The 21,377-nt window shown below is 40.5% G+C and overlaps 1 protein-coding gene across 2 annotated transcripts in view; it reads right to left on the bottom strand.

Moving 5' to 3' along the window:
• The window catches only part of LOC124779165 (serine/threonine-protein phosphatase 6 regulatory ankyrin repeat subunit A-like), a 303,064-nt gene extending 282,331 nt beyond the window's left edge, over nucleotides 1-20,733 (bottom strand). The window contains exon 1 of one of the 2 annotated variants that reach the window (XM_047253694.1): nucleotides 20,683-20,733. The gene's annotated coding sequence lies outside the window, so the exon portion shown is untranslated. Of the gene's footprint in view, nucleotides 1-16,108; nucleotides 16,168-20,682 lie in introns of those variants that run through there. The other variant, XM_047253693.1, reaches the window with a different exon arrangement.
• Nucleotides 20,734-21,377: the final 644 nt, after the last annotated feature.

Raw genomic sequence — 21,377 nt, 5'->3', positions numbered from 1 at the left:
GAACATATAGATGATGATCGGCTGCCTCCTCTCCCAATGTACCCTCACTGTTGGTACCACACAGTATTCTGTGACAATGCAAAAAGGTGCTGCTCCCTGTGCAAACATCCTTTTGCGTCAATCCACATTACATTCCATCCATGCCTCCATCCCGTTGAACAGCTGCCTTTACGTCACAGACTATTCTTTGAGTCGCAACTTCCTTGTGGACACTGGTCCAATTGATGTCTCAATTGTACCTAAATCGATGATCACACATACCCTCACATGCACACACTCTCTCCTGTGAGCCATGAACTCATCTACACTCCAGACCTGTGGCTCCATCGAGCTTCAGCTCTGCCTCTCTAATGACCTTTCCATCCCCTGGATCATCCATGTGGTGGACATCGCAAAACTGATCCTGGGAATAGACTTGTTATCACATCACCACCTGTCTCTAAATGTCGTTCTAGGTTCTCTGTTTCACCACACCTCTAACTCACATTCTGTGTGACCGTGCTCCGCCACCTGCTCCGAGTGTAAATGCCGTTAACTGTTTAGTGCATGAGTGCATGGCTCTCATGAGCAGGACTTGTGCAACCGTGGATCGCATCCTGGTGGAAAGTGCCAAGACATGCGCCCTCCGCTATGAGAACGCCGTTTTGAAATATTGCACTGCAATTTCCAAGGATGAGCTTTCCGCGATCACCACCCGCATCAATTCACACCACTTGGCAGTGCCGACACCTGAGTCTCCATCCGCCACAGCTGACAGCTCTGCCAACAACAGCACACAGGTTAGCAACACCACACCTATCTCGTGTGACTCCAGTCTCAATCACGCAAAGTTAGCCCTGCCTTCCCCCACCCCCATCAAGTGTGTTCTGCTCAACATCTCTTTCACCTGTTTCACAAACTGACATTTGCGTGCCTCATGACAATCCAATCATCTGGGCTCCGACCACCCCCCACCCCCATCACCATGCTCCTGTTTAGTGTGTTGAGAAACACTTCCCCATGGCTTGCTCCATAGCTCCACAAATGCCAGCAGTACCGCCACTGCTGAGCACTCCTATCTTGCACACTACGGACAATAGACAGCCTCTACCCATACTGATCGCGCCTGCCTCACGCTTGGCACTCCCAAACTGCCATCCATGTCGGCGTAAAGATAACAAAAATGTGAATTTTTCGCTGTCATTCCCCTCTCAAGCAGACAACTACGCTGCTTCCAAGCCATGCACCACTAATAAATCAACCAACACCACATCCCACCTGCATGCAGTCATCGAACATTCTGTTTCAACCATCACTAACGGAACTGTTCGTTGCATCATCACATCTGAGGGCCCACCTATTCGCCACAAGGCTCGCCACCTTAACCCACTCAAGTTACGCTCGGTTTGCCAGCAAATACAGGAACTATTTTGGGGTGGGAATTTTACAGCCCTGTGATAGTAACTGGTTGTCACCCATACACCTAACCCCTAAACAGGATGGCTCCTCTCATAGGTGTGGCGATTACAGACACTTGAATGCTAGAACTGTGATGGACAATTATATCAAGCATTTCCGACTTCACTCACCTGCTTGCGGGTGCTACAATTTTCAGTGTACTGGATTGCAAACACGCTTATCATCAAATCCCAGTGCAACCCGAAGACATTCTGAAGACAGATGTCCACATTACAACAAGTCATACAGCCAACTGCACTGGCAAGATGGCGTGGGCAGGTAGGTTACACAGTCAAAGGAGTTGCAATGGCAGAGACATGTCATTATTACTTTTCGACACCACACTGTAGTATAATGTTTGTGTAATCTGAACACTGTTATACTGACACAGTATGACTGACAAATGATGTAGCTATGGTTTTAAAAAAATAATACCCAGCATCCTTCCTTGTCTCTGCCTCCCATGGACAGTGTCTCTAGGCCTACCATTGACATGCCTGTCACGTTCAAGTGAGCGAGTTATGATAGATCCTACACCTCTTGCAGAGGAGATAATATCCATTGGAGAGGATAGTACTTGAGATATGTTAAGTATTTATAGTACATGGCTCTCAACATTCCATCCCATACACCCAAACAGCTTCTAATCAGTTCACCGTAATCAGAGCAATTTACAGCTACCTGTAAACAGCAACTATATTTGTATTTCTTTATTCATACAGTAAATCATGATTCAGTTCATATTTTGTACAAACAATGCAGGATAAGTCAGGATTCCCATACCACATACAAGTTTATTCATACTGTGATTTAGAAAACAACATTCAACACATGTTGAATAGTGGTAACACAATTATAAAAACAACACAGTCACCAAAATAATAGTGTGGTTAAGAATACTGCTATGTAGTCAATTAATTATATTTTCTTGGTGTTCCAATAGCTCAGAAACAGAATGGAAGCAGTGGTCAAGCAAGCACTCTTTCAGTTTCACTTTGAACTTATGTAAATTTTGTATCTCTTTCCGATAGGATGGCATGTGGTTGTAAAACATGATGTAAGTACTTTCTGTATTGTCATGCAGGTAATGCTTTTGACTAGTATCACAAAAGTGAAAATCACAATTATGCTTTATGATATTTTCTTCTCCTAAAATACTTTTATGAGTATTGGTGTTTCATAGATATATAAGCAAGGAAGGGGCAGAAAATTAAGACTATTAAATGTTGTGCTAGAGTGGTCACAGCATTTAGCATGTTTTATTATTCTATTAATCTTTTTTGTTGTCTAAATTTTCTTCTGTTACTTATGAAGCTCTCCCAAAAGATAATTCCATACATCAATAGTGAATGGATACTACCATGGTACTACTTTTTATGAATGACTTGTATTTTGTGAAAGGATTCTTACAGCATATGTAAGTGTATTTAACTTTTTATTTACATTATTCAGACATCTCTCTTATTACAGGATATCGTGGGAATGTATACTTAAAAATATTTTAATGAGTCTTTCCTTCTTATCCCATTCGGTAAGTCTCCTCTGATCCAGGGTTCTGGGTGACTTTTCCAAACTCTACCCCCTTTCCTAAAGCTCTCCAGTACTTTTCCTTCATCACTCTTCTCTCCCTTTCACCTGTGTGCCAGAAAAATGAGCCACTGGCTTCAAGGGCTCACATATGTAAAACATTGTTATATGTGTGTTCTCCTGGTACCACTTGGTGAATAGATTTTTTATATGTCTGATTACATTACATTGTCAAAAATTGATTATTTTCATTGCTATAAAAATTTTGTCACATTCACAGATGAGACAGTTTTTCCATCAATCTTAAAATCATTGTTGCTGGGTTGTGTTTCTGTGAAGTGTGTTACTGTTTTTTTCAGAATTTATTATAAGCTTATTTGTTCTGAAACTTCATGTTAAATTTTGTATCTACATCTACATCTATATTTATACTCTGCAAATCACCATTATGTGCATGGCAGAGGGCATGTCCTGTTGCACCAGTTATTAGGGTTTCATCCTGTTCCATTCACATATGGAGCAAGGGAAGAATAATTGTTTGAATTTCTCTGTGCATGTTGTAATTACTCATGATCACCATGTGGGGGTTGTAGACTGTACCTACAGTAATTTAAAACTGGTTCTTCAAACCTTTTTTTTAATAGGCTTTCTCGGGATAGTTTCAACTAGCTTCAAGAGTCTTCTAGTTCAATTCCTTCAGTATCTCTGTGACACTCCCCCATGGATTAAACAAACCTGTGACCATTCACGCTGTCCTTCTCTGTATATATTCAATATCCCATTTTAGTCGACCTGGTGTGGTTCCCATGCACTTGAGCAATATTCTACAACCACTCACATGAGCGGGTGTGACCTGTGCCTTTTCCCAAGAGCTGGGCACTGTTTTCCGATCAAGGGATCTATGACAGATTACAGTTAGAAGATGGACTAACTCAGTCGCAAATTATATTACATCTGCAGCCGTTTTTTGTAGGGTGTCTTCAGCACATGACTTAATTAGGATATTTGTGTCATCTGCTGATAGTATTGTTGTCCCTTTAATTAATTTTTCTGGTAAATCATTAACACAAAGAATGAAAAGAATGGGCCCATGGACTGACCCTTGAGACACTCCATATCACATTTTTTTGGGCATTACTATAAAAATTAGAAATTTTGTACATTTTTATATCTTTGTATTTTATTTGAGTGATGTGTTGAAGATCATGATGGTAATAGTGGTTCCATCTGTTTGGTAGGTCTCGTATTCCATACTTACTTAGCTTCTGCATGATCAGTTACACCGAAAGCTTTACAAAGCCCAAGAAGTACGTCAGAAACATGTTGCATATTATCTAAAGCAGTTAGAATTTCACCTAGAAAGGTAAAAATAGCTGACACTGTTGATCTACCAATTCTGAATCCATGTTGTGAATCAATTATTATTATTTCTTTATTTATGAAGGCTGTTAGTCTTCTATGAAACAATTTTCAAGAATTTCATCAAAGACTGGCAGCACTGATACAGGTCCATAGCTTGCAGGCTCATATTTGTCTCCATTGTTGTACAGTGGTGTTACTTTCACCATTTTCAGATTTTCAGGAATATACCACTCATAAACAATGAGTTGAAAATATCTCTTAATCGTTCTGTGATAAATACTGCATCTTGGTTTGACGATAATACCTGATATTTCATCAGGATCTGTGGAATATTTACTGGGTAACCTCTCTTAATTATAAGAATTTCTCAGGTATTATAGGAAACATCAATAGAGTTCTTGTATAAATATTTGAATTGGAATGTAGTGTATTGTTTTCTGGTAGTGAGTTGCAATGTTTGGTAATCAGGTGTTGTGCTTTTTTTGAAAAGTAACTGTAAGGTTTATAAGCCATTACTGTGGAGTCAGTTATTTTATTGTTATTTTCAAGAAGTTCTGTGTTGCTATGGTTTAATGATGTAGTACCTGTTTCTTTTTTGGGTTGCTTTAGTCTTGTTTCTGGAGTTTTCTATTTGTCGGTCATTTTCCATCTTCTTTGCTTTTGATGTAACTTGTCCAAGTATTTGTTTATATTGTTTAAAATAGTTAAATAAAAGCAGGAGTTGTGGTTTTCGTTGAGTACTCATTGAATTTCCTTTTATTCCGGCATTATTCCTGTTGTGATAAATTTATGTCGATTACACGCAGAATGTTTGTTTGGGAAAAGTTATTTCTAAAAAATGTTAATGTGGCCATAAATTTATCAAACTTTTATCTCTGTCGTTCGGACTGTAAACATCATCCCAGTTCACTCTTCTCAAGAGAGAACAAAAGTAATCTACATTTTCATCATTGAACTTTCTGACATTAGCACTAGTTTGGAGGGTTTTTTGTCTGCTTGAACAGCCATTGTTAGTATTTGGGCATGGTGATCACTAAAACCAGTGTTTACAGTTGCGTGTTGCTGGTATAAATTACATGCACTGTATTTACAAGAACCCGATCAATGGTTGTTGCAGAAGTACTAGTTCTATGAGTGGGTTAGTTACAGTTGGTTTTAAGTTAAAGGACTTAAGTAGATTCTTGATTTCATCCTTAATTTATAAGGTTTGGAGGAATCAACATTGAAGTCTCCACATATAAAAATATTTTTCTTCAGGGTGTTGAAATTCTCTAACTCTCCCATATTACTATAAAAAAACTTTTTTATCGCCAACTAGTGCCCTATATACACAGACGGTTATACACAGCCCTTTCCTAGGAACAGCATTCAAATTGGGGCTGCAAGCTGACTGGTACGATTTTTATCTTAACACTTAACAATTGCCTATAAACTACCCTCACCGACATGTTTCTCACTTCAAGATGTGTTACGTTACAAAGAGTTCTCTTACGATCTCTAACTACAAACACCCAACAAATTCGTTTATGTAAATAAAGGGAGTAAAATCTGGAACAAAATTTGCAGGTTTCTCTACCATAACTTTGCTTCCCCGAATTGTGTTGACGTTATGCTCACTTGCAAACTTAAGTAACAATGCAAAAAGAGAAAAAAAAGCAGTGATAATGTATCGTAAGAGAATAGTCGACAAAGTTTACTGTTGTTGAAGGGGGTAACTAAATCAAACGTGACATAACACTTAAAATACGAGGTCTGTTCCAAAAAATTCACGAACTTTATCCAAAAAATTTTGCAACACCTAACCTTTACTTACAGTGCATAGTTTCCATCGAAACCTCTCCTCCACAACTAATATGCCGCTCCGAACGCCGTTTTGACTTCCGGAAGCTGTCTCGGTACGCCTCCTTATGCATAGCGCGAATAGCCACCTGCGATTTTCTTTTATCTCGTCTATCATTGCAAATCTTCGTCATTTCTACTGGGTTTCCAACTTAAGAAATTAAAAAAAAGTTCTCAAGGTCCAGGTCTGCTGAGCATGGATGATGAGGCAGCACAGTGATTTCGTTTTTTGTGCAATAGTCTCGCACCAACTGAGATGAATGGGCAGGTGCGTTATCGTGATGCAAAAGCCATGAATTGTCTCGCCACATTTCAGGCCGTTCCCTTCTCACATTTTCTCGCAGGCAACAAGTCCTGATAGTACCATAGTACAGTTTGTCCCTGTGGCACGAATTCATGATGAACTAATCCTTCGAGGGCAAAGAGAACAATCATCATGGCTTTGACATTTGACCTGAACTGACGAGCTTGTTTTGGTCTTCGAGAAGATTGAACCTTGGTCTCAACATTATAACCGTATACCCACGTCTCGTCACCAGTTCTCTTGACTAACATCTCGTCCTCATTTGCGCGATCCAAAAGCTCTTCACAGATTGCCAGGCGATGGCCTTTCTGGACTTGACTCATGAGCCTTGGGGCGAACTTGACGGCAACACGACGCATTCCAAGATGCTATGTCAGGATTTCATGGCAAGAGCCAACTGAAATGTTACATCCTTCTGCAGTCTCTCGGACAGTTAGTCTTCGACTGGCACGCACAATTTCGTTTACATTCCTCACATGAGTGTCGTCGGTAGGCATCGAAGGGCGTACTGAACAAGGGTCATCTTTAACTTCCATCCGGCCATTTTTAATCTGTGTAAACAACTCGTAACACCGATTATGGCTTAAGCACCCATCACAGTAGGCCTACTGCATCATTTGGTGTGTCTCTAAAGAGGTTTCTTGAGTTTCCCGCAAAATGTAATGTAGGCGCGTTGCTACTCCAACTCTGCCATCTCGAAATTCGCAAACTGTGCGACACAACATCCTACTCAATACAGCATTAAACAGTACCTAACAGACATGCAATAATGGAGTTACACATTAAATACTGGCGTATACAGGGATGCCAACCGCATTCAGCCCCGGATCTACGATATTTCCGAACCGGGTCAAAAACTTTACAGTGTCCCCAGCCCCTCCCATTCGAGCGTTTGAGATAGGACGTCAAATATTTTTTAAAAAATTGATTTTTCAAAAATATCTTCATTTTGCAGCACACATCTTTCTGAAGAGTTTGATGTACAAAACATATATGTTCGTGGAAATGTAAGAATGTTATTCGGTCCAAGTGTGCCAAAGTGTAGTGCCACGCCTCTTCGCACAGCCTTCTTCTATCGCACGTCACTGTATTTCGCTCTGTGGAATTCAAACGTGTTATTTTGTAATGGAAGCCATCAAACTAATAATCACGACAGTGGAAATTAAAATGCTCTGTGGTGCCTCTCCTGCCCCCAGTCGGCCGGTTTGACATATCCCCCTTTAAATGGTTCAAATGGCTCTAAGCACTATGGGACTTAACATCTAAGGTCATCAGTCCCCTAGACTTAGAACTACTTAAACCGAACTAACCTAAGGACATCACACACAACCATGCCCAAGACAGGATTCGAACCTGCGACCGTAGCTTCAGCGCGGTTTCGGGCTGAAGCGCCTAGAACCGCTCGGCCACAGGGTCCGGCCTCCCCCTCTAAATATCTCGCAGTTAATACTGGGTGGGATTATTGGTGAGCGGGAGAATAAGAACTCTTCAGAAAAGTTGCACTCTTTATTGCTTATTAACAACTAAATTTCTATTTTGTGTGACATGAAGTTAAATATAGTAAACATAAAACCGGGACAAGCAAGACCGCACACGTTTCCTCATAGGTCCCAGCATTTTTTCTCCTTAATCTTGCTACCGTTTTACACGGCGTGCCTCTCTTTCTGCGAAAGAATCTATTACCTCATCAAAGTCCGTCAAACGTTATATGCTACATGTAAAATCAAAATGTCGCCGTGTAATACTGAAAAAGCTGTTAACAGGAATAGTACTCCAAGACCGGTGTGGTTTCTTGATTTGGTTACGTCTATTTTGTCACTGTCTGCTAGAAAAACGAAACAGGCCTTTCTAATATTGCAGCAAATGTAACACACGCCAAATACGCGAGACTGCTTACGTACAAACGATCATGTTTAAGTACTTCATTTACATAAATAACACGACGGAACATAATTCACGAAGTACCAATATCAAATGCCTGTTAGGCCTAATACAAGCGAAAAGTTTTATGTTTGGAAATAATTTCACATTTCATTCATACGTTTCAGCATGAGATCGTACTACTGTAGAAATCTTCATAGGAAGTTGGAATCGTCATATTCTACCACATAATTTAGTTATGTCCCCATTTTTTCTCCTTCCTCGTACTAACAAACAATGTTGTCATCACTAATTCTGTAACTATTCCTGCCATTGTCGTAACTTATTCACAGGTTAACTTCACTAACCCTGCCAGAATCACAGGTTCTGTTATCCCGCGTTTATTCACCGGTCAGGCGTTCGTACTTGCCTGTACAACGCGTTTTCCGCGCTATTCCGAGAATAGAGCTTCAAGCGACTGCTAGCCAGGGAGTGTATAACTGGTGGTGTGGCGATATGCAAAAATGTTGTCAAAATTTCTGATACACCGTGAAAATAATATGCAATCTCTCTCACCTGTTAGTCGTTTATTTCCATCCTGGTAGTCTGAATCTGTGGATTTCGCTAATAAATATAACAACGCTGATCTTTCGCACACCCAACCAACCACATTAACAAACAGCGATTGGCATTCATCCGTTTTGGTTTATTCGGCTCAGCTCGTATAACCCCGTTCCCTTTTGTCTGCAGGAAAGTTTTTTTTATTTCTAATGCGATGGGGATTTCCCTAATCAATCAAGTATTCGTGCGGCTCGCAGTTCTAAGCCTATTTTATAGTAATATGCCTCTAGCAACTAATAACCGAATTCAAAAACATAAGGTACCGTTAACAGCTTCTTAAGGATCCATCCCGTTCAATAAAAAACAGCAGTGCTTACACAGACAGTAATAGTTTAATATATGCTTAAATTTATCCCACGTTGGCGAATTCAGCTGAGAGCTAAGTAAAGTTGCCCGCTTACATGTAGCACAAGCCACAATGATCCCGACTCGTTTTTCATAGTGACTCAGAATGCTCAAATTGCTAATAAGCACCATCCTTTCTGCACCCTTCCTATGCGTCTGTCAAATGACGTGAACATTGTAAGACTATGCACGGCAGGTGAACTTTATTTTCACAGGGATAACGTGGACTCGAGTCAATTAGACATGCACACTGTATTCTTTCTTTTGGTTTATTGAAAACTAATCAGCATCACTCTATGGTATTTTCTGCGCTCTTAACCACAGCACTGCAAAAGTTTGATAATCTTTTACACAGGTACAACAGTACCGTCGCAAAAGACTTCGTTCTCATAGTGACAGTATCCCATCATGCCCCGCGGCCAACCGTGCAGTTTGAATGTCCTAACACAAACCGTTCATAAGTTATACGAATTTATTTCATATAAATCAGTAATTGTCAACTTGTAGGTCTGTCGTCGTGGGGTGAGGGGATGTGATAGAGGGAATGTTTTCTTGTTTATAGTCCAGCGCTGACAAACAACAGGCGTGTATATCTCGTACTATTCAGCTGCTGTAGCATACATTTCGACACGGAAGTAACGTGGATTCCTGAATGCGCATTGTAGAGGCGGCCGTCTTCAACTCAGGTACTTATTTGAAGTAAAGACTAAGAAATTAGCTTAAGGCTGTTGTAATACAACGCGCTGGGTAGAAGAAAAAAACATTCAAAGTATTTAGAAATCATTTGTAATCGTGTCTCATATTGCATGATGCATTTAAATATAAGTAAATTTATTGTTGTGAATCAATACAACAAATCACGCAGTTAGTGTGTCAACACTTTGGGGTCGCTGAAGGTCACAGGATTCCAAATCAGACAACAGTCGACAGCAATTGTTTTAATTATCAGAACTTTGAGAGGCCGGCAGCTAACTTATCACGCCCTTAACATAGCTACAATACTGGAGGCTCATAACGTACTAATTTACACTGAAGAGCCAAAAAAATTGGTACACCTGTCTAACATAGTGACCGGCGAGCACGCCGAAGTACCGCAACGTGGCATGACTCGACGTATGTCTGAAGTAGCGCTGGAGGGATGTCCATAAACCCGTAAGAGCACGAGGGGTTGGCGACCTCTTCTGAACAGCACGTTGCAAGGTATCCCAGATATACTCAGTAATATTCATATCTGGGGAGTCTGGAGGCCAGCGGAAGTGTTTAAACTCAGATGAGTGTTCCTGGAGCCACTCTGTAGCAATTCTGGACGTGTGGGGTGTCGCACTGTCCTGATGAAATTGTTCAAGTCCGTCGGAATGCACAATGTCTACGGATGGATGCAGGTGATCAGACAGGATGCTTACATGCTTGTCACCTGTCAGAGTCGTATCTAGACGTATCAGGGGTCCCATATCGACCAAGCGGCACACGCCAGACACAGGGCCTTCACCAGCTTGAACAGTCCCCTGGTGACAAGCAGCGTCCATGGATTCATGAGGTTGTCTCCATACCTGTACAAGGCCATCCACTCGATATGATTTGAAACGAGACTCGTCCAGCCAGGCAACATGTTCCCGTCATCAACAGACCGTCAGTGTGGATGGGCCCAGGCGAGGCGTAAAGCTTTGTGTCGTGCAGTCATCAAGGGTTCACGAGTGGGCCTTCGGCTCCGACAACCATATCGATAATGTTTCGTTGGATGGGTCGCACACTGACACTTGTTTATGGCCCAGCATTGAAATCTGCAGTAATTTGCGGAAGGGTTGCACTTCTTTCACATTGAACGATTCTCTCCAGTCGTCGTTGGTCCAGTTCTTGCAGGATCTTTATCCGGCTGCAGCGATGTCAGAGATTTGATATTGTACAGGATTCCTGGTATTCACGGTACACTCGTGAAATGAACGTACGTGAAAATTCCCATTTTATCGCTACCTCGGAGATGCTGTGTCCCAGCGCTCGTGCGGCGACTATAACACCACGTTCAAACTCACTTAAATCTTGAAACCTGCCATTGTATCTAACAACTGCGCCAGACACTTGCCTTATATTGCCATTACCAACCGCAGCGCCGTATTCCGCCTGTTTACATATATCTGTATTTGAATACGCATGCCTATACCAGTTTCTTTGGCGCTTCAGTGTATGTAGGTTACCGACTAACAATAAGATCATTCCATATGCGAAGCGAAGTGCCGCCCCGCAGGGTCAGTATTGGCGCTTCGGCAAAAAAGTCTGACCACTGATCTCGATAATAGTGTTTGAAGGTAAAACTGAAAGTTTGTGTTTATAAAATGAAACGTAAGTGGAAATGTAGGACAAAGTGCCTGTAATTGAAATTGCAATTTAAGATGGGATAGGCGGCAGCAGCATTGAATTGTCTTTGGGTAGCCTACACCGGATTCATAAATACGATTTAAACAAAAAAAGGCTCTGAGCACTGTGGGACTTAACTTCTAAGGTCATCAGTTCCTTAGAACTACTTAAACCTAACTAACCTAAGGACATCACATCCATCCATGCCCGAGGCAGGATTCGAACCTGCGACCGTAGCGGTCGCGTGGTTCCGGACTGTAGCGCCTAGAACCGCTCGGCCAATCCCGCCGGCTACGATTTAAACAGGTAAATTACTTGCTTAGATGATTTTCTGAATAAGTGTAGTAATTATAATTAGTTATTTTTACTTAGAAGTTTCAGTCTGCAACGGCCTGCAGCCAATTTAAAAATGCAACATTCGTGGATGTAAGTTAACTTGGAAAAAGATTCTACACAACTCACGGCCTCTGTCTCAACAGACGGGGGGAAGGAAATTCACTAGTCGCAAGATTTTAGAAACGGTAAGTAAAAAATTGCATCTGGAGCACGATATCTCCGAAGCTATACCCATCGTCAACGATAAATGTGTTGTGTATCATTCTATAGACAAAAGGGTGTGATAACAGAAATGACATCTCTCAGGGCTGGAACCATTTAGCACTATGCCAGATGAGCAGAAAACCATAAAATGGAAGCACCCACCAATTCTGAGCAAGCTAAGGAAATCTGCTGAAATGATGGGTTGCAATAAGCCAACAACGGAGCAGCAGTGACGAGGCAGCCATATGGATGTGTATCCAAGGAGCAAAGAGCATTCGGAAGTCAATGAGACAAAAGAAAACTCCAGGCACCTGCACAGATGATTTTTTTAGGACAAGATCCCTCCAAACAAAACTCAGGTATGTGATGTAATAAAAATGCCCTTATCAAATTTGGATGTTAATTTAAAATACAATAGGCAAATAAATTGCAGTCACAAGTACTCTCCATATACCATCGGAATGTTCAGTCAATCACAAACAAGGTTTTAGATTTTGAGATTATGCTACATACAACTATCTTTTGTCAGTGTTCTATGTTTGTCAGAACACTTTTTAAAAGCAGATCTTCATTTCCAGTACCAGGCTACACACTTGCAAACTACTTCTGTAGAAGAAATCACAAAAATGGAGGTAGGTACTGGTGCTTTAACTAAAAGTGGGCTGAAATTCAAAACTGCTGACAGTTTTCAGTATCTCAATGCAGAAAGAGATTTTGAAGCAACAGTTGTAGAAATCTGTGGTGCAAATACAGTTGTCATGTGTATCTATCACTCTCCAAACGGGAACTTTGAGGCATTTATCAATCAACATGAAACATTACTACATAGGTTACATGTAGGCAAGAAATCAATAGTACTGTGTGAGGGATTCAACACTGACTTTCTTGCAACAAGAAGGCGAAAAGATCTGTAGCTCAACCTAACAGATACTTTCAATTTAAAACAAACAATTACAACCCCAAAGAGAATTACAAAAACTTCTACGACTGCAGCAGACCAAATATTTGTTAAGACACTCTATACAATGAAATGTGTAAATATAAATTTTAGTGACCATGAAGTCGAAGTGGTAACCCTCTCAAGCTGTTTACTATCTATCCAAAACCATAAAATAAATGTGATTGCAAGAAGGTTCAACACACAGAGTGTAGAAACATTCAGTCATTTGTTATCAAGAGAAAGGTCAGAAGAAATTTCTCAGGTGAATGACACCAACAAAAAATTTGAAAAGTTCTCTGATATTTTCAGTTATTATTTTGAAAGAGCATTTCCTCTGAAAACACAGGTGGTATGGAAAGTCTCAAACAACAGGCAAAGAAAATTGCTCAGTTACTGAAGAAACCACAACATATCCCCTCTCCTTAACAGTTATATTGCAAAATACAGTCAGGTGCATAGAAAAGTCAAACATCAGGCAAAAAAATGGCCGATGATAATTTTATATCAGAGTCAGAAAATAAAAGCAAAGCCATCTGGAAAGCAATGAAGCACGAAGGAAATAGTAAAAAGGAAAATACCAACCTGAACTGTGACAACAAGAGAACTACTGACCCGCAGGATATTGCAAGTTCAGGGAATGCTACGAAGAGAGTACAAAAATCTAACAATGAATAATAAGATAGATAGCCCAATTAACCAAAAGAACAAAGGAAATTCTAGCCTCCATTCTATCTGTTTCTATGAAACATCCCCAAATGACTTACGTCACATAGAAAGAACCTTCAGAAAAATGTTCTCAGCAATTGATGGTATTCCAGACTTCGTTGTCTCAAATTTGCCAAAGTGTCCCTATTCATAAAAAAATTGACAAAGCAAATGTGGAAAACTATAGACCAATCAATTTATTATAAGTTTTTTTGTCAAACTCACTGAAAGAATCATGTATGGAATTTTTGGATAAGAACAAAATCCTCACTGATGCCCAGCATGGTTTTCGGAAAAATAAATCTATGACTAGTGCTATATATAACTTCTTGCAAAATGCTCTAGAAGCACAGAATAATAAACAAAACGATGCTGATATTTTCTTAGATCTAAGCAAAGCTTTTGACATCTTGGACCACAGAATCCTGTTGGAAAAATTCCAGAAGTATGGCATTAGAGGCACCACATTAAAATGGTTCTCCTACTACTTCACAGGACAGAAACAGAAAGCAGTAATAACACATGAACTAGATGATAGCACTAGACCCTATTTTTCAGATGCAGGAATAATCAAAAGCGAAATCCCTCAAGGATCCATTCTTGGGGCTATCATTTCCCTTCTATATCATAAATGACATAGATGTAAGCACAGAATACCGAATACTTACCTGGTTTGCAGATGACACTAGCATCCTTACGTGGAAAACACAAACACAGGTATAAGGAAACATAAATAAAGCTACAGACCAGCTAAATGACTGCTATAGAGGAAACAAACTAGTAATAAACACACCCAAAACAACTGATTTTAATCACTGTTTAAAAGGAAAATCCTGCAACACCTCTGCGACAATAAACGCCAGTGGAATTACATTCTCACTGGAAAGAAACTTTTAGTCTTAGAGATTCATGATTTTAAATGGCGGACACACACAACAGAAATAAATACAACACTAAAAAAAGTATACTACAGTCTACGTTTACTTGCATACTCTGTTTGAATTGCATACTTTGCACAGTATGGAATTATAGTCTGGGCTTGCACAACTTCTTGATCCAAAAAAGAGCTATTAGAGCAATGCACCATGCACAACAGACTGACTCCTGCAGGATCCTCTTTCAGAAGTCTTCAATACTCCTCCCCCCAGTCTTTTTATTCTAGAAACTTGTAAATATGTACGTAAGAATTTCTTAAGAGATACAGAAAAACTTTAATGTACATTAACATAATACCCGGCAAAAAGGCCCATCTCCTGTCAGTAAGGCCAATAGCCTTTGAAACTTCCACTACAAATTGCTTAGTACAAATGTATAATGGTCTGCTAGATAAAATAAAAGTTATTTCTTCATTTTCACTGTTTCATAAATCCATAAGGGCATTCTTATTAGATCACTGCTTCTATTCAGTGGCAGAATTTTTAAACCATATGAAGTATAACAGACCGGAAGCAAGAATATGCAGAAACTGTTGTACTGCTGCTAGAGCAAAATTAAATAGAATGCATTTATTGTACCATTGAAATAAAAATTGTTGTTAGTGTGTGTGTGTGTTCGGCAGCAAGTCGCAGCTCTTTTCGCTAGGAGCCACATTTGTAATAACCTTGAGCACACTTCTTTGTATGGGAATTTCACGCTGGATCTGTAATGGGCGTGTGATCTGGATTACAACGATAGTTTGACAGAAATTCCACTACTTTATGACGAGTGTGCTTGGAACAGTTTAAAGCTAGGGGCATTGTTAATATTTGTACTTCTTTTGAATATATCTTACACTCGCCCCTCAAAAAGAAAAGCGACCCATAAAAACCTTACAGTAAAGTTATTGTATATAAACTAGTAAACTACTCTAATGTGAATCGCTGCCTGAATGCAGAAAATTCGAAACACCCAACTGATGCGCTTACTTATGACTGATTAAAGTGAGATAAGAATACTACTACCAGTAATAAAAACAGTTTTATTCACACTACTACGCTATTAGAATGCAAGCCATTTCCTGGTATAATCTATCCTCATTCTCGATAGTGGTTTGCGAACGACAGACCCAGTTTGAAGTAGTGCTGCTGGTATTTCATTTGTGTAGCTGAAGTTTGATTACATTGCTTAGTTTTAACCATTAGAGACACAGCGTACTCAGTGTTTCATTTTGGTCGCTAAAATGTATTCCGATATATTACTTTGGCAGTCAGTCAACCAAAACTAATAAGACCTGATTACACACGTTTTACAATTGTCAGCTGTGTAGCTACATTGCGGGTAAATTGCGGTGTACTCACCAGATGTCGTTGCCTGCGAAGCACGCCTGGAACTGACGATCACAAGGCGCGTCCGTTGACTTGCAGCAGTTGCTTTTGTGTGACCTCATGTGGCGCAATTCCCGTAACAAGCGGTTTGCAAATCTATCTACGTTCCTGAGCTGAGGCCGCAGCCCCGGTGTATTAAATAATAAGTGCAAATCTAATCGGATTAGGACGCAGGTCCTGGTATATGTGATAGTAGCCCTAAACAAAAAAGTTTTGTTCGATGACATGGCTATGAAAAGAACAGACGCTAAAGCTTAAGGGATACACTCTGCGAAACCTATACAGTTAAAAAAATCAACACCACACGAAAAAGTCTAACGTGTGAAATGAACGAATGAATGCAAAATTAGGAAGTTGTGTCATACAACCACAATATTACTTTCTGGCTAATTTATTTTAAATAATGCAACAGTATCGACGTCCAGGACCACATATAGTTTTGGGTACCTGCGTGAGAATATATACTTCCACATCTGAAAAGAACAGACCTTGTTCATATACAAACTGTGCGAAATAATTCGAAATTTTATTCGCTGATTGCGAATTCTTTGACAACGGCTGTATTAGGTATAGATATACTACATGTTAGTGGAACAATATGAAAATTTGTGCCGGACCGGGACACGATCTGGATTTCCCGCTTATTGCGTCCGGCACAAATTTTCCTTCTACGTCACTAACATGCAGTATATCTATCCGTTTCCGGACGGGAAGGCGTGCCGGTCGCCGGCACGAATTCTCCTGGCGGATTAGTGTCGAGGTCCGGGCTGTCTCGGCGAATGCCGGCTGGTTCCCCTTATTCTGCCTCAGATACACTATCGGCGACTGCTGCGCAAACACTTTCTCCGCCTACACGTACACCATAATTACTTAATTAGTCTACCACGCAAACATTGGGGCTACACTCGTCTGGTGTGTGACGTTCCCGGGGAGGGGAGGGGGGGGGGGGGGTCCACTGGGAGCAGAACCGCACAATAACCCTGGGTTCGGTGTGGGGCGGCGGTGGGGTGAGTGGACTTCTGTAGCCCGTTCTGGGGTTGTGAACCACTGAGGGCTTCGGCTGGGACGAAGCCTCTCCGTCGTTTCTAGTTACCCAGTTCCATACAATACAACGCAATATCTATCCCTAATACAGCCGACGTCAAAAAATTCGCAGTCAGAGAAAAAAATTTAGCATTGTTGTTAATTGCTCCCACATCTGAAGTGTCCTCAGTTTGAAGCCTCTGATTTCCTGAAGCTGTGTGCCAGTGTGGCCTCTGTCTTTACTAATACGTAACATCTGCATTCAGTTATATTCCTGTACTCCTCCCAATTTAAAGAATAGCTGCTCTCCCCCCTTCCCCTCTCCGAATTATCTTTTTACGTCTCAGAAATTCCCTTTGCGCCACCTCCACAGCAAGTGAAACCAATAAGATTTCAAATCTTTCAAAGACCTCACATTCCCTGACAAGTGACACACCACGCCTGTTCCATAACCCACATTGTGTTTTAAAGCCACCTGTCCAACATTGAGAATTACTTTTCAGCTGTCTCAGCATTCCTTCCTCTGTCTCCTACCTTAAAAGTCGATCTAACCATCAACAGGATATTTGACCGTTTTCTAGAAATTGTTTTAAATGATTGTGTCATTTTATGCTCCTAACATGTTTTTTTACTCTTGAATTTCAATATTCTTTCATAAAAACGGAAATAAAATTAAACTAATTTAAAAGCCCTCTAGAACGTTCGATTCGGGTCATGTGATGCCTATGATGTCACTGGCTAGCTCGCTACTCCTAATGCCACAATGCTAATTGACAATAATGTCTTGTTTTAGTTGGTTGGTTGATTTGTGGGAGGGGACCAAATCGCACCGGATTAGGGAAGGATGGGGAAGAAAGTCGGCCGTACCCTTTCAAAGGAACTATCCCGGCATTTGCCTCGCGCGATTTACGGAAATCACGGAAAACCTAAATCAGGATGGCTGGACGCGGGTTTGAACCGTCGTCCTTCCGAATGCGAGTCCAGTGTGCTAACCACTGCGCCACCTCGCTCGGTCTCTTGTTTTGGTATTTACTTGTCGGAAAAAGGGGTTACAAGTGGTGTGTAGTACCGCACACTACAAATACACCTACACAAAACTCCTAAAAGTTTTTGAATGGGAAGATGAGCAAAATGTCGTTTCACTATACCGGCAAATTGCCACCACGTCGACGCATGAGTTCACTAAATTGAAAATGTGTTGCTCTTGGAAGCTGACATTAATTTACTTCCGAGATATGCTATCTCACTGTTAAAAGGGAAGGATAGTGTCATTCAATAAAATTAAACTCTATGTGACAACTGTTCTACGCAAGTTCACCATAGCAATTAGGTAACTCAGCTGTTAGAGTGGTAGACCGTCGAATGTTAGAAGATGACGTCCACAGATCACTGGCTCGAATCCAGCCAGAAAGAATATTTTTAACTCATGTGTAAACCAAATCACAATTACAAAACTTCGCCACACCGATCGGAAACAGAGTATGTTTGTGTTTTCTCACTCTTTACATGCGCTTACATTTTCAGTTGCTGTTCACACACGCCACGTTCAAAAAGATATTTTCTAGTTAATGGGACCAAACACTTTTTAATTTACTAGAAACAATGTTTTTTGTCTCCGTACTGCCCAGCTAGGATCCTTATATTTTAAACTTTTGAAGTTTCATCATCTTACTCAAAGATGAAGCAAGTCTGCTTCAGGCACTGGCGTTAGTTTACACTCACAAACATCACAGATCTTACGTTTGAATTAGCTTCATGTTATACAAAAAAAAATGGTTCAAATGGCTCTGAGCACTATGCGACTTAATTTCTGAGGTCACCAGTCGCCTAGAACTTAGAACTAATTAAATCTAACTAACCTAAGGACATCACACACATCCATGCCCGAGGCAGGATTCAAACCTGCGACCGTAGCGGTCGCTCGGTTCCAGACTGTAGCGCCTAGAACCGCACGGCCACTCCGGCCGGCCATGTTATATAAGTCTTATATCTGTCCGTAGAGAAAACCTCATCGTCATACACCTTGTTGTACTGTGGTGATACCTTCACTACCAGTAATACTTCCGAAAGAAAGTTAATTGTTTCTTCGCAAACTAAACGAATTTATCCTCTGTTGTCCATTTCTCGGACTAAGATCAATGTGAAGCTATATGTAATACATCCCACTATCGAAACAACTGCTACAATCCATTCTTGCTACCGTTGTTTTCGTGTTTCGTGTAGAACTTTTATTAAAAATGTTTGATCCTCCCAGGATTCGTTCATGTGACCTTATTATCCACAGTCAGATGTGTTGTCTCTCTCTCTCTCTCTCTTTCTTTCTCTCTCTCTCTCTCTCTCTCTCTCTCTTTATTTTTCGTTGCGCCACTGAGCGCCTCAAGATATACGTATCTCTGCTGACTGTCTTCTATATAGGAAATCAGCACTAAGATTTGCCGAGAATAATTTGATTGTACTTTGGGTCGTAGCTCGTGACTGATGGTCGAGAATCTAGTTATAATATCCTGACCCATTTGCAAAAGTTCTACAGTTCCTTAGTTTTGAGCGAGTCCAATGATCTCGCAGGGAACAAGGAAAAAAATGTCTGTCGTTGCACATATCGCCGCTCTAAATGGGAAGGAGTGTAAGCGCGTCGACTTTCGGCAGGTTTCCACTATCAGCGTTCACAGAATTCCTTCCTATTGTTACTCAAAATTGTAATTTCAGCTAACACTCCTACAACGCACGTATAGTTTCGTCTTACTCCTAGTCCACCAGAGCATCAACGAATAACAGAGTGCCTTCGATCACGTGACCAAATCTTGATATTTCATTATTTTTTAGCTTTAATTACATAGAAATAACAAATATTTAAGAGAACATTGACCGTAAATACTATTTGAGTATTAGAATCTATCAGAATAACAACAGTCCTAGCCATATTTTTAACACAGAAGAATAGCCTATTATTGTCCAACAGCCACCCAGTGAAACCTTGTTACAACCTTTCGTACCATCCACATTTTCCCCTATATCCTATACTACACATAAAACCTGTTACCAGTAATTTGGGGAACAGTTGATACTGATCACCTGAAGAACTTTTCTGTTTTATGTAGTATCTCAACTGAACACCTGTCTTTCATACCCTCGATTAATCTGTTAGCATATTTAATTAGCAGTATGCAACTACGGTCAGACTTTAACCAACAGCAACAGTAATTCAAGCACTAATGTAAGTAAATACGTATGAAAACAAATTGTTGCTACACGCAGTCATATCGGTATCAGAGGAGGAGGAACCCGGCATTTGCAAGTCGAAAAATTAAATGTTTTGTGCCACTGGTGATGTACCAAACGAAATGGTCAAAACCAGTACATAAATATTGAATTCAGTGAAGCGGATGTCATTTACAGGTCTCTTGTCAAGGATGTTATCAGTAAGACAAAACTCAGGCGTAACAAATAATTACAAAAGTCTGTCTAATTATTTTTTCTATTTATGAAGTTGCTGAAAGAATACAAACAATGAGAGGTAGACTTACCATACAGCTGAGATACTGAGCAGTGGATAGGCGTATAAACGACTGTAAACTTTTAGCTAACCTTGTGACAAAGCCACTAGAGTAGCAATAATGCTCACGTATTCATATTCATGGCTACTTTCCTACTGGTGCAGCCTAAAGCCCCGTTTTCCTGGGTGCGGAAATTTATAACAGCGTGCTGCGGAATACGCTTGCGTCATCCACTGCCGAGGAGACGATCAGTAGAAGCAGAAGGTCAACAGCAAGGAACAGGATGTGAAGAAGTGAAAATACTAGCAGAAGACAGAACAAAATGACGATCCTTTGTTGCAGCCCTATGCTCTACCGGGCCGCGGCATGCTGCGCTAGTTTTCCTAGGTGCGAGCTGATACGCGTTGGAACATAAAACTGAAAGTGGTGTTTATTATAATCTGACAACTGTAAATGACAGAGTGATACGAGGGCTACCTTCTGACACCTTTCTTTGATTCAAAGAAAATTTCGTGCTATTGAAATAGATAAACTTGCAAGAAAAGCAGATTTTTCACGCTGCTCAATATTTATCGCGCCGTTTCTCCTAAATTGTGTTGTGCAGCAACATAATTTTATAGTCGCCTTCAGTAGTGTATGTCAGACACGTGTGGAAACTTTCTGGCCAATAGCGTCAATGACAGTGAAGTAATAAATTAAAATGTCACGTATGACGCTGAATTTTT

This window comes from Schistocerca piceifrons, chromosome 1 (genome assembly GCF_021461385.2).
Source record: "Schistocerca piceifrons isolate TAMUIC-IGC-003096 chromosome 1, iqSchPice1.1, whole genome shotgun sequence".
NCBI classification, from domain to species: Eukaryota; Metazoa; Arthropoda; class Insecta; order Orthoptera; family Acrididae; genus Schistocerca; species Schistocerca piceifrons.
The sequence above is the reverse complement of the archived record's forward strand: the minus strand, read 5'-3'. Positions and strand labels throughout refer to the sequence as shown.